The sequence below is a fragment of the Petromyzon marinus genome, chromosome 34, assembly GCF_048934315.1.
Source record: "Petromyzon marinus isolate PM22_M1 ecotype Great Lakes invasive population chromosome 34, UKy_Petmar_22M1.pri1.0, whole genome shotgun sequence".
Lineage (NCBI taxonomy): Eukaryota > Metazoa > Chordata > Hyperoartia > Petromyzontiformes > Petromyzontidae > Petromyzon > Petromyzon marinus.
Window position 1 is genome coordinate 6,391,610 of NC_133700.1, and position 12,006 is coordinate 6,403,615.

Genomic DNA, 12,006 nt, shown 5'->3' on the forward strand with positions numbered 1-12,006 from the left:
TAGTACCCAGGAACAAACATCGTGGTACGTAGTGTTCCAGGCAACCAACCGTGAGACATCTAGAGCTCAAAATAATCACGGGCATCGTTGGGGAAAATTAGACCATGCTTTCCCACCTGATGATGGACGCTTGTGTTGCGCCCGAAACGTCGTGATTTATTTTATTTTATACCTACGTGACTTTACCGAAAGAACCAAAGAGTATATAAATAACAAGTTCAGCAGGAAAATGTCTCCTTCACGTATCTGTTACTTCACGTAGAAATGTTAAAAAGTGTTCAACTAATCGGCCCCCACGGTCTTCTGGGGAGTGGATAATTTCGGCAGCATAGATTCAATACGAGCAAACTCCGAACCGGCTTCGATACTACACCGTATTAGCAAACCGAGTACAGTAACCGACCCGATGACATAACAATGACACCAACACAGCCCACATACATGTGAACTTCTTTCGCACCGTACGAAGCCAACCGTGTTAATCGAAGGTGCGGAGAAGGCCCACAAACTGATATTGCTGGTTGTTATCTCCGGCAAATCGTCGCCTTAAAAATTGTTTAGAAAAACCTCTGCTTTGCAACATTACAGTTTTGGCGAATAAACCAAGTCAACTAGCATATTTACCTACGTGACAACTTGATTTTGATTGGCTGTGGTGGGTTATAGTTCTGGCTTATAGTTGGAAAATAATGTTCTAAATCGGTGCTTCTTAACCCGGGATACGAGATGTCCTTTCCTGGGGGTGCGAGACATGGGCCAGATTTTTTTAGAAGGTAAATAATCGAAAACACAAATTAAGCACGGGCACTTAAGTAACAACTTACTTTGTTTAATCAAACCCTCTATGTATTGATTAACATTTTACATTTTTTAACGATTAAGAATCAAAGGGGGGGGGGAGGGTGGACGACGACAAACTAAACACAAAGCAGTTTGAAAAGAGAAGACTTAAAAAAAAATACTTCTACGCAGCAGTATCCGTACAAAAAGGCCAATCAATGGCATGACTGCCGTCTTAAAAAAACAACAACAAAAAAACAATGCGTACATATTTATAAATTTACTTTGTCGTAGCAATTACCGAAAGAGCAACTCGACCCATGATGACGCGCCCACCTACTCCCTCCCTTACACGCGGCGGATCGTTGTTTCCCAGGATCCCTCGCGGCCCACGGCTGAAACGCGAGCCCCATTCCATCCTCGCTCGGCTGCTGCTCGGCAAGCAGTCAATTCTGTTGCGATCGCGAAACGTCAGAACAGGGGCCGGGTTGCAGCAGCAGCAGCAGTAGCCCAGAGCAGTCTGCAGCAACGACAGTAAAAAAGGAAGCATAAATTAGCAACCTATTTTGCCAGGGAAGACAAATGACAACCCAACGAAGTTGGACCTATCACGTGGAAAATTTGTATCGTGCAAAATACTCCAGACGCATGCTTGATTTATAAATGTGGAGGGGAAAACCCCCGGAGGACCAGGAGAAAAATCCCAGCGACCCCCACTGGGTGAACATGCAAACTACAAATATACATTCGTCAAAGCTGGGATTGAACCCACACGACCGGGTGAGGAAGTTAACATCTCGGCTCCGAAGCAAGTATCAGAGGCTGAAAGAGTTCTCCCACGTATTTTGTGGCTTCTACCTACGCCTACCATCTATCCCCTGATCACAGGAGATCATCCTCTCTTTGTTACCTCGTTCCCAGGATGGTTCTCGCCTGTTCCCATCTTTTTTGTGTTTCCAGTCCTGGTCTTCCTTATTGAGCTAGTTTCACACGTAGGCTCTCGTGACCAATATTATCTATAAGAGGTGTTTGGGTTAGATCGCGTAAATATATTATTGTGTCGTGAAACCCGCCACCAACTCTGGCTGTCGCCTGAGGCTGATTGCGAAACGTCGTACTCGAATGGTAAATGTTGTGGGTTTACTCTCCAACACACCGGTGTGCTGAACGAGTAACGAATCGGCAAGTTTTATTTACGTGACAAACCTTACTAATTGGCCGTGTCGGGTGGTGGCAGGTTTCACGACACAATTATGTTTTTGCGCTCCAACCCAAAACACTTCTTTATGAGGGTAGCGGTCCTGGGAAATTCTGCAAGCCTTCCTGGGACCTTAAGTCTTGATATTGTGAGTTGCATAAAACATAATGCAATACTAAGACACTTTGTGTTCTCCCCTATTGTGAGATCTTATTATAATATGTATAGTGCCATGATGTGTATCCCGGGCTTCTTTGTACACCCCTGGGGAAAAAAAAGTCCGCATTAGTTGTTGCGGACATGGTGTTTAGGATGTTCAACATTTTCGCTCCACGCTGGGAATTTCTTATTCAGGAACCGAACTTAGTTCCTGAAGGTGAGCGTAGAAGAATACACATCTTCCTGAAGAAGCTCCCACGATGTGGAGCGAAACCATCAGACTTGTTGACAAATTTGCCGGGCCGCCCCCTACTGAACGTCTGTGAATAAGAGGCTGCGCGTCGCTCATCGGAATTCCTCCCCAGGTCCAAATATAAATTCTGATTCTGAAACAAATCGCGGCAAAAACCCCGAAAAACGCATTGTGGAGAGGCGCGTGCCAGCACGATCACGAAGACCTACAGATTGAAGGCTTTGAAAACTTAAATTCTCCACGGGCTGATATCCTGCATATAAACATGATGGATCATCTCAGACGTTGGGTCCTCGTGTGGCGTCGTTCTATCGGTGCTTTGAATGTTCACCTTCAAAGTCGTCGGACCACCGCCATACTCACGTGAGCGTGGGCTGATGCTTCTCCGTGGGTGGCCGTGAACTCGTGGCGACCTTCCATAGTATTCAGGCAGGGCTATGTCCGTTCATGCAACAACAACCACCGTTCAATTCTCACAAAGTGGTATTCGTTTTTATCAACCCGCCCTGAAGAGATGATGAGCTGAATTTAGAAATTACTGCAGCTGTGAAATTTGAGATTTGGGTTCTAGCAATGGCATAAACCGGCCTCCACGTGCCACGGATGTACAAGGCTTTTTAACATTTGCTTTTAGAGATGAAGTCATGCTTTTGGTAATTCCCCGCGGAAATTATTGAACCGCTTGAGTAATTCAACTGATTCTGTGTGAAGGGGTCCTGTGCGATTTGAGCTTAGGGACCACTCGGCAAACCTTGCCGCTCGACATACAAAAAAAGGGGAAAAAACCGCTGCAAATAATTGTAAGAGCGCAACAAAAAAAATCTTCAAATGCCAACCTCGATTAAGCAATACAAATAATACAACGCGTGGACAGCGGCACATGAAACAAGACCTGGCGAATGTGAATCGACGGCGTAAAAGAAATGAAACGAGATCGTGACTGACACCATCTTTTGAACACGTTAACGACCGAAGTGGTGAAGAGAAATGCACGTGTGTGTATGTGTGTGTGACCATGGGGTGGGAGGCGAGTGAGTGAGTGAGCGCGCGCGCGCGTGCGCGCGTGCGTGTGGCGGCTGCTCGCTCGCGCGCGCAGAAATGTAAACGCGAAGCGCGTGGGAGGCCTCGGATCGGAGCAGGGGGGGGGCACCGTGCATGGGGCGAGCCCACGCCGCTCTGCCAGATGCCCCATTGTAGGGCAGCAAAGCCCGAGGGTCACAGGGCGGCGCAATTAGGGACGGCCTCACGCGGAGTCGTAAGCGAGAGCACGGTGGTGGCTTTTTTTCGCTTTGTTTTGTTCCTCTGTTCTGCTGTCCCGTCTAGGCAGCGGCTTCAACATGCGATGCGGAGGAGGCCCTCGAGTTTAGCGGATGTGGCGGGGCTTGCGAGGTTGGGAGGGTGATTTTTTTTGTCGGCTTTCTGAAAAGTAGACGTGGAAGTCCCATTGATCGGCGGCTCGATTCAATCGAACGACGGTACCAAAGAAATGAATCGACTTGTAACCGATGCCTGGTGAAATGGGGGAAAGGAATCGAGACGTCGACTTGGAACATTTTGTTGCTGTTCCCAAAAGCAGGTGCTGATCTCTGCGACGCGTCGTACGGAAGAAGACGAACATGGGTGTTGGTACTTGGCATGGTGATCCTTAACCCCACATGGTGATCCAATGAATAGCTCGCGATTCGGTCACGATTATGTTCATAATTAATTGTCTTTTCGTGTCTTTGTTCAAATTGTTTTCCCCATCTCTTCTGTTTCCTTGGTCCACCTTTCGGTGCGCTCTATGAGCCGACATTTAATGGACGTCTCATTTGCGTGATCAGTAAACTAAAACACTTGACTCTTTTATTTTACCAGGTAAGGCCCACTGAGCTATATAGCTACTGGCCACAAATGATAGCTCAATTAAGTGGCTTTTCACGTGGAAATTGTGTTGCAGCCAAATACTCTCAACACGTGATTCTAAATGTGGAGGGGGAAAACCGGAGGACCCGGAGAGAAATTCTACGCGACCACGGGGAGAACGCGCAAATTACAAATATACAGCAGGCGTCAGGGTAGGAATCGAACCCACGACCTCCTGTATACAAGGTGGGATGGTTAACAGCTCTCCACGGAGCACAAATAATCTGACGGTAAACAATCGATCATTGTGCAGACAATTCGAGAGCACGTATCGTGCTTTTAAAATAATTTATTTTAATCGACGAAATCGATGCGTTCTCGGGATTACTGATTGCATGAAGTTGTAGAAATAACAATGGAATCCCGTGCTTGGTATTTATAAAGTACTCCGTGAAATATTCGAAAATGTACGCGGTGTTCCATAAAATGAACACGATCCATGGTCAATCCTTTGGAGACTGCCTTGGCTTTGATTTTAACTGAAACGTAATGCTCATTCAAGTTGCTTTTGTAGCATTGGCTATGTTTAAGGGGCCATCCATTGAGTACGTACGCATGGAGGGGGAGGTGGGTTCACCAAAATGCGTACGCTTGCGTATGGGGGCTCTACTGACAATGTGCGTACACATAGAAAACGGGGGTGGGGGGGGGGTGAATAATAATTCGTCTGCATTGGCCATCAAATGAGCCACAGTTCAGTTTCTTCAGCTGTAAGACAAATACTACCAGTAGAAGTAGGACTGTGGGAGAGGTGTCACTTGTATGCCACTGTACCCCTGACTGCAGCTATCACGCAGCTCAGCTAAATAAGTGCCCAAGGTATGCAACTTAATTCTTTAATGCAGCCGGCGGTGGACTATCTGTTTCCTTAAAAACGTTAATAATATGAATCCTTGATCGTTTCTGCGTGGATTAAATATCGGCCGTTCTATAGGATTCGGCGGGGGGGGGGGGGTGTAAAAAGTCCGCGTGCGTACAGGGAGGGGGGGTGGGGTCAAGTTTTGACAGATTTATGCGGACCGACTCAATGGATGGCCCTTAATTTGCTGGAGCTACAACTGTCGTGCACAACGCACTTCGCTATAAAACTCCAAGACCAAAATTCCAACCGGGCTGTGCACACTTCTACCAACCTGCATTGACCAGTGCGGCGAAGTATGGTCAAATGGCCCTCAAGCCGTGTGCGATTGTTGAAAGACCCACAAAGAGGTCAAATATTACATTCTTACCTTGTGCTGGATCATAAACATGGTGAAGAGTGAATAAAATTGAGCTGGAAAGAGGTGCAGGGAAGCATGGAGAGATGCATGCTTGCAATTACATTGACAGTGGATGGACCATAGCCGCTGCTGATTATAACGATTTATGTCAAGGACCACTCATTTTTTTTGACACCGATCAAACTCCGCTCTTTGCAGACTCGACGAGGTTCAAAAGATTAATGTTACCTGTACGCCCACGCGCGCACAATAGCCAACAAATATTAGCCACCGAAAGGAAAAAGGGGGAGGGGGGGTGGGACGGGGGAGCTGCACAAAAACAAACGAGCCAACAATAATACCCGTGGCGCATATGGTCTTGCAGAACAATGGCGTGCCGTCCTGCTTATGTTGGGCAATTTGCTGCGTCCGTAAGGCGCCCTGCGAAGCGACGCGGGAAGGCAATGAATCATCGACACTGGGGGGTGGGCGGGGAGGCTTGCGTCTTGCAGGCGCTGCAGCGTCTTTGTCCGCTATAGAACAGAGAGAGGGGGGGGGGGGGTGCAGGTTCAGTCCCTGAGGTGTTGCGTACGGGGCCAAGTACCCGCGTTCCACCTTTCACTTCGAAACGGAATCGTCGCGCGGTGCAGATCGACGTCAATGTTGGCAAACTTTGGCCTCCCTTAGAAACTTGACGGACAGGGCCAAAAGCTACAAAGAGGAATTCTTACATCGTTGTGTTGAAAGAGCGACCTTCAACTGATGTTTTTATGCAGGTGCGCCTACCTCCTGACATGAGGGAAAAAAACACTAGTTTTTTTACTTTTCTAGAATTGCCTGACAAATGGATATATACAGTCTCCAGTTCTCCAGATACACACACAAGTACTGTAAATATAGCGGTGGCACTTTGAGGCATGAACCTGGTGACCCAGAGTTCACTTCCCGGCCACAGCTAATTTCATTGTTGAGCGATTATCTGAACCAGACCTGGGTTCCCCTTCATCAACCCACACTGGCCAACGCGGTGAAGTATGGTCAAACACGGGACTGTGAGGACCATCCAGTAGTGGATTGACAAAGGTCTGGAAATAATTTTCAGAAAATATATTAAATATTGTGCTGAACACTTTGATTTTCCTATTTTACACAAGTTCAAAAGTTCAAGTCTGAAGTGACATCCCGTTCGGATGAGCACGGAGGCGGTGCTTGACGCCAGCTGTCAGCCCGGAGACGGTGATGGAAATTCCACATTCCTATAGCGGGGCAAGTCTAACCCACAGGACAACCACGCTTGACTTCCCCAACCAAAGTGGGAACCGTTTTTATCCCTAAACCAGGATTTGAAGGTGTAATCTTCCAAATGTGAGCAGCTCTCGACCGTTAAGCCACCAGGAGTCTGGGTTCTAAGTAACAAGGGAAAATAAATCTGTGTTTCTGGTAAGCCACTTGTAAGCATACAAGCTCATAAACAGCATTGGGTCGAGTGACTTCTCATGTCAACTACTGCGTCTCGAATTCCTAGAAATTCTGCCTCCAGTTCTTATCTTAATTCTAGACCATACAACGTAACGACGCAACTCCCGAAACACAAATACGAAGGAGATATCGCTGCGATGTACCGCGCTGCTCCTGGCGCGGTCATCTGGCTTGACCACCTGCATGTGACCAATGCAGTTGCTGCTCTGCGTCTGCGTCGGGCCGATACGAAAGAAGACTCAATCTTAGCTCTAACCAGGTCCAACTCTTGGCGCTTTCCAAGATGTGGTGACATCTGTCCCATCGTTATTTTATGCTCTACTATCGCCCTCCCAGAAAGTGGGCATTGATTGGTGAACATCGCAACAGAACGGGACTGGCACAGGGGGGCATGGAGCAACAGGATTGAAAGAACCCCGTCGCGACCCCTGTGGCTAACGCCGACTTGGCAGAATAAAGTGTAACTGCGCGCAACGAACATATTTAAACGTACTGACAGCGAGCAGTAAGATGATACCTAACAAATGGAACACCCGACAGTACTGCAATGTCTAAGAGGTGGATGTGGTTGTTGAGACGAAATTGTTTTATGATGTGCAGTGTAAGTGGTGGCAAGCCGCACGTGTGTGCCTGTGTACGATGTCGGTGGAGCGCAGTGATTTAGCGCGCTGCGGCACGGACTCCGGCGGCCCGAGTTCGATTCCTAGTTTTTGCGGGACGATGCGGTCGCTTCAGAATGCTGCACCACGTTGGGCCCCTTGGGTCGAGGGGACGCGCCGTCACGGCGACGAGGGGTGATGCCCCGGGGGGGTCGAGGCCTGAGGGCGGAGCGACGGCCGAGGGAGAGGGAACGCGCCCCAGAGGACGCCCGCCGCTGAGATGGAGCCGGCAAGATCGTCTCTCGTGCGCAGGTCTCTGATGGGATTGTTACGTTGCGGGGACGGGCGGAGCCGTTGGAAGGCTTTAATCCAGCAGTAGGTTTATTGATGTTGATGGTTGAGAGACGGGGGGGGGGGGGCAGTCGTGGATGCCTGGGCTCAGGTGACCAGATACACAAGACGGCAATAGATCGTTTGACTCTAATTTGTGGTGGGTTTTCTGCAAATACTCTGGTTTCTTTCCACACGCCAAACGCTCAGGGATGGAAATGGCCAAATATAGTTTTGCTTCATGCATAAATAAGCGAATGTACCCCGAGATTATATATAGTACGTTACTGGTAGATGTTCACACACACATAGTAAGTTATAGCTGCACTGTGTGTGGGCGGTACATTGGCCAGGACAGAGGCATCTTACTCTATAAGAACTCGAGCATCCTGAGACCCACGTTCAAATCCCCAACGGCAACATGATAATTGAACCCAAGTTCTCAAAATGCAGGGCGTTTGATCGTCACAGCCTGGCGATCCGATCACTGCACAACAACGTTGGGTAGACTTGTGTAAGAAATTTACACAAATTATTTGTTTTATATACCTTGTGGCTTAGGTTTGACAGCAGAACTGTGACGATGGACTAATGGTAACATTCAATGCAAGCTATTTTAATCCATAGAATGGGACACATTGATATTCTAGCTATTCGGGATAATTCTAACGTCGTCACATTTTTATAATGCATACGTCCAAAAACATTTCAGTTGCCGTAAAGCGCAAGTAATATACGTATAGAAATCTCGCCATGCGTATCATCATTTGTGGCATTTTTACATACTTTGGGGGATTTCTTGTATTGTTCTACTAATACAGACTCGACTGTCTAGACAGGGTATCGGCCCAAATTAATCCAGATTAGAAGCAGCTTTTATATCTGGGGTAGTAGAACTCAGCTGGTGGAGCAGTGGGGTTTCCAATTACTCGACCGTGAATTCAGATCCCAGCCAGGATTTATTTGTCATCATTGACTAATTACCCTCCCTAACATAAAGAACATGAACAAAGATTTAAATTATCGCGTGCTTTTACGTAAAAACGTTCATCGTTCCTTCATACGTCGAATAAAAAACATTGTTTTTTGTTTTTAAAAAAATCCATTTCACGTATAAATGTTTTTCCCCATACATTTGCATTCGCCGTCTCTACGATTATTACACCTCTTAAAGAAATTAACTTTTCAAGCCATGAATTCCGGACGGCAAAACAAAATCGGTTATCCCTGCGGAGAGCCATGGAGAGATCCTTGAACTACTCGTCGAATTCCGCATTTCCATGGCAAGTCCAGTCTACCCATTAGGATGCAAGGTTATATAATAATGAGGTTTGTAGATATACAATACTTGGTAGGAGACCAGAGCTAAATGTCATTCGGGGTCTGTACAAGTTGGCTACCTAATGGGTATGTCCGCACCCAGCACACAACATCCAGGATACCTCTCACGCGTCTCTCTACTCCAGGCAGGGTGGGCCAGCGACAAGCATACCCTTTTTCATAAACCCATGATCCTACCTGTGACCTCGAGGGGGTAAGGCCACGTAAGGGCAAAGGCAGAGGAGGGGGGGGGGCTATCGTTCCTCTGGGCATCGACTTAAAACCCGCGGCTGCATTCACCTGTGACCCACGTGAGACGTCTGCCGAGCCCAGACGACATTCCACCGTGGTGCATCGCCTTAGCCCGCAGAGGAAAGCCCCCCCGCCTTGCCCTGCTCTCCCTCTCTCTCTCACGAGCAGTGGGGATGGAGTCGAAGCTCGCCCCGAACATTAGGACGTTGGTGGGGGTGGGGGGGGGCATGCACGCACACGCGCCTTTAAAGAAACGTGACCTCGTGTTGCGCCGTGTGGAAACAAAGGCGGCGGCGGCGGCGGTGGCAGCAACAGCGAGCTGGGAACACCAGACGTCGGGAACCGATTTACACGAGGCGAGCAATGCATATTGATCAACAGAAGCAATGAGACCTACCCACTCCTGGATGAATGCCTCCCTTCCCCCCAAGCTGTCGCTGTCGTTCACCGTCTCGCGATCTGACAATATCGCATGCGGGGGATTTGATGGGGGGGGGGGGGTTGTCGTTTAAAAAAATTATATTATATTCGTCTGTCGGTTCATGTGACCCATGCAGCCATGAGAGGCCACTGCACCACATTGTTAAAACGAACCTATTCTCGAATCTAGCCGCAGCGATTGTGTGGAGGAAGGGGCGCGTGCTGGTGAAGTTGTTACATCCATGGTCAACTCTCTGTTTGTACACATTTTAGAAGGCAGTGTTACAACACCAAAAGGTCGGTGGCGAAGACGCGATTTCAAGTTTTTCGCTGAAATTCCAGCAGGTGTCTCTGACGTCCCAACGAGGCATGTTGACAGTGGCTCCTCCCCTGCAGGTGCTCGGGTCGCGTCGTGGCGACCTTTAATAGGCGCTCGCTAACGGTGCTTTGCTCCAGCAGTCCCATTCACTACACGTGCACCAAGAGAACGAGCGTGGTAGGGGGGGAGATGCTACATCTGCCGGTGTCTGTGGAATGGCAATCTGAATGGAAATCACATTTTTACGCTACCGTTCTTTTGCAAAAAATAAACCCCCCACTTCGCCCTCCTTGAGCGGCTTACAATGTTCACTGACGAGACCCTTCACAAATACTTGTGGACGCGTACTTTAAGACTCCCTAAACTCTCTGCTATTTGTTTTTGCTCGCTCACTCTCACTTTGCTCTCTCTGCTCTCCTTCCACCCCCCCCCCACCCGCCTCTGGGAGAGTCAATGACCCCGGCTACCCTAAACCCTTGCTCGTGACACACCAAAAAAGGGGGATAAAACAAACCGGCTCCTCGGCTAAAAAAAAAAGAAATCTGACGCACCGCCACCCACTACCCACCCCTCGTTGTGTGTGTGCGGGTTTGTATTTTTCATTGCGGGGGAGCCCTTTAGGTCGGGCGAGATGCGAATCGCAGATCTGTCAGTCGGTGGCCGCCACAGTTGAGCTGGGGGAGGTGGTTGCGTGGGGGCAGAGGGGCTGGACTGAGGAGCCACGAAGCCACGTGAATGCATTCCAGCAAACGGGGCAGACTTTTAGTGGCGACGGCAGAGAGACCGAACTTGAAACGAGGCGAGGATTACCCCGGGATAATCCCCCCTCGTCGCGGTCGTATTTGCTGGGACGAGGGTGCCCATCGGTTGCCAATTGAACGAATCCAAGTTGTGTGTTTTGCTCGTGTTGAGCCAATTGCTGCTCCAAGTTATGCTCGACCCAGAAAGGTTTTGTTTTTACATGGTACAAAGTAGAGTTGATGTATACTTTGTGTCGAGAGACGTATACGGGGAGGACGCGTAGTTTTCTGCTTATGCCTTTGTTATATTCTGCACAACGGTGCTCATGAGTGTTGTAATAATTGGTTTTTTACACTTTTATCTGGCAACAAAACTGACACCTTTTTTTACAAGGAGTCATGTTTGCATTGATCACAATACCTGCGGTTGGAATGCAAACAAAAAACATGACTCTGATAATGAATGCACTGTCCTTGAAATTGATTGGTCTACACCCGAGACACCTTTCCTTAGAGCCTCGTCTCGCATGGTGTTGGACCAGATGACGCCAAATAAAAGGTGTCGGTTTTGTTGCTAGATAAAAGGGGTAAAAAAACAATTATATTTTGCTACTGGCAAAGGAGGTGTACATGAGTGTTGTGTTGTGGTTTTGCATGGAACAAGGGCTGCCTCGTTTTTACAAAAAAAAATACACCCACAGTTTTCTGTGCGCAGTTTTCTTCAGGTGCAGTGACATTTAGACGTGATTTTAAATTCAGATTTGATTGGTAATTGTGTAGACTCTCGCGTAAATCCCAACGATTGGTATTAGAGACGTATGCTGGGCTGGCCCCGTGAATAATATTACGCTGACGATGTCCAGGTGTCTGGAAATAGTGACTTTTTTTAGATGCCATAAGTCCTTGTTGTCTTTGTAATTTAGTGTCATTGCTGATCTCGCCAAGAGCGTCAATCATCACGTGAACTCTGGTGGCCCTCGCAGCGGCGGCTTTTGGCTGCTGGCCATCCACCAGACGGTCACTGCATCGCGCGCTTTCTGATGCGCTTTGTGC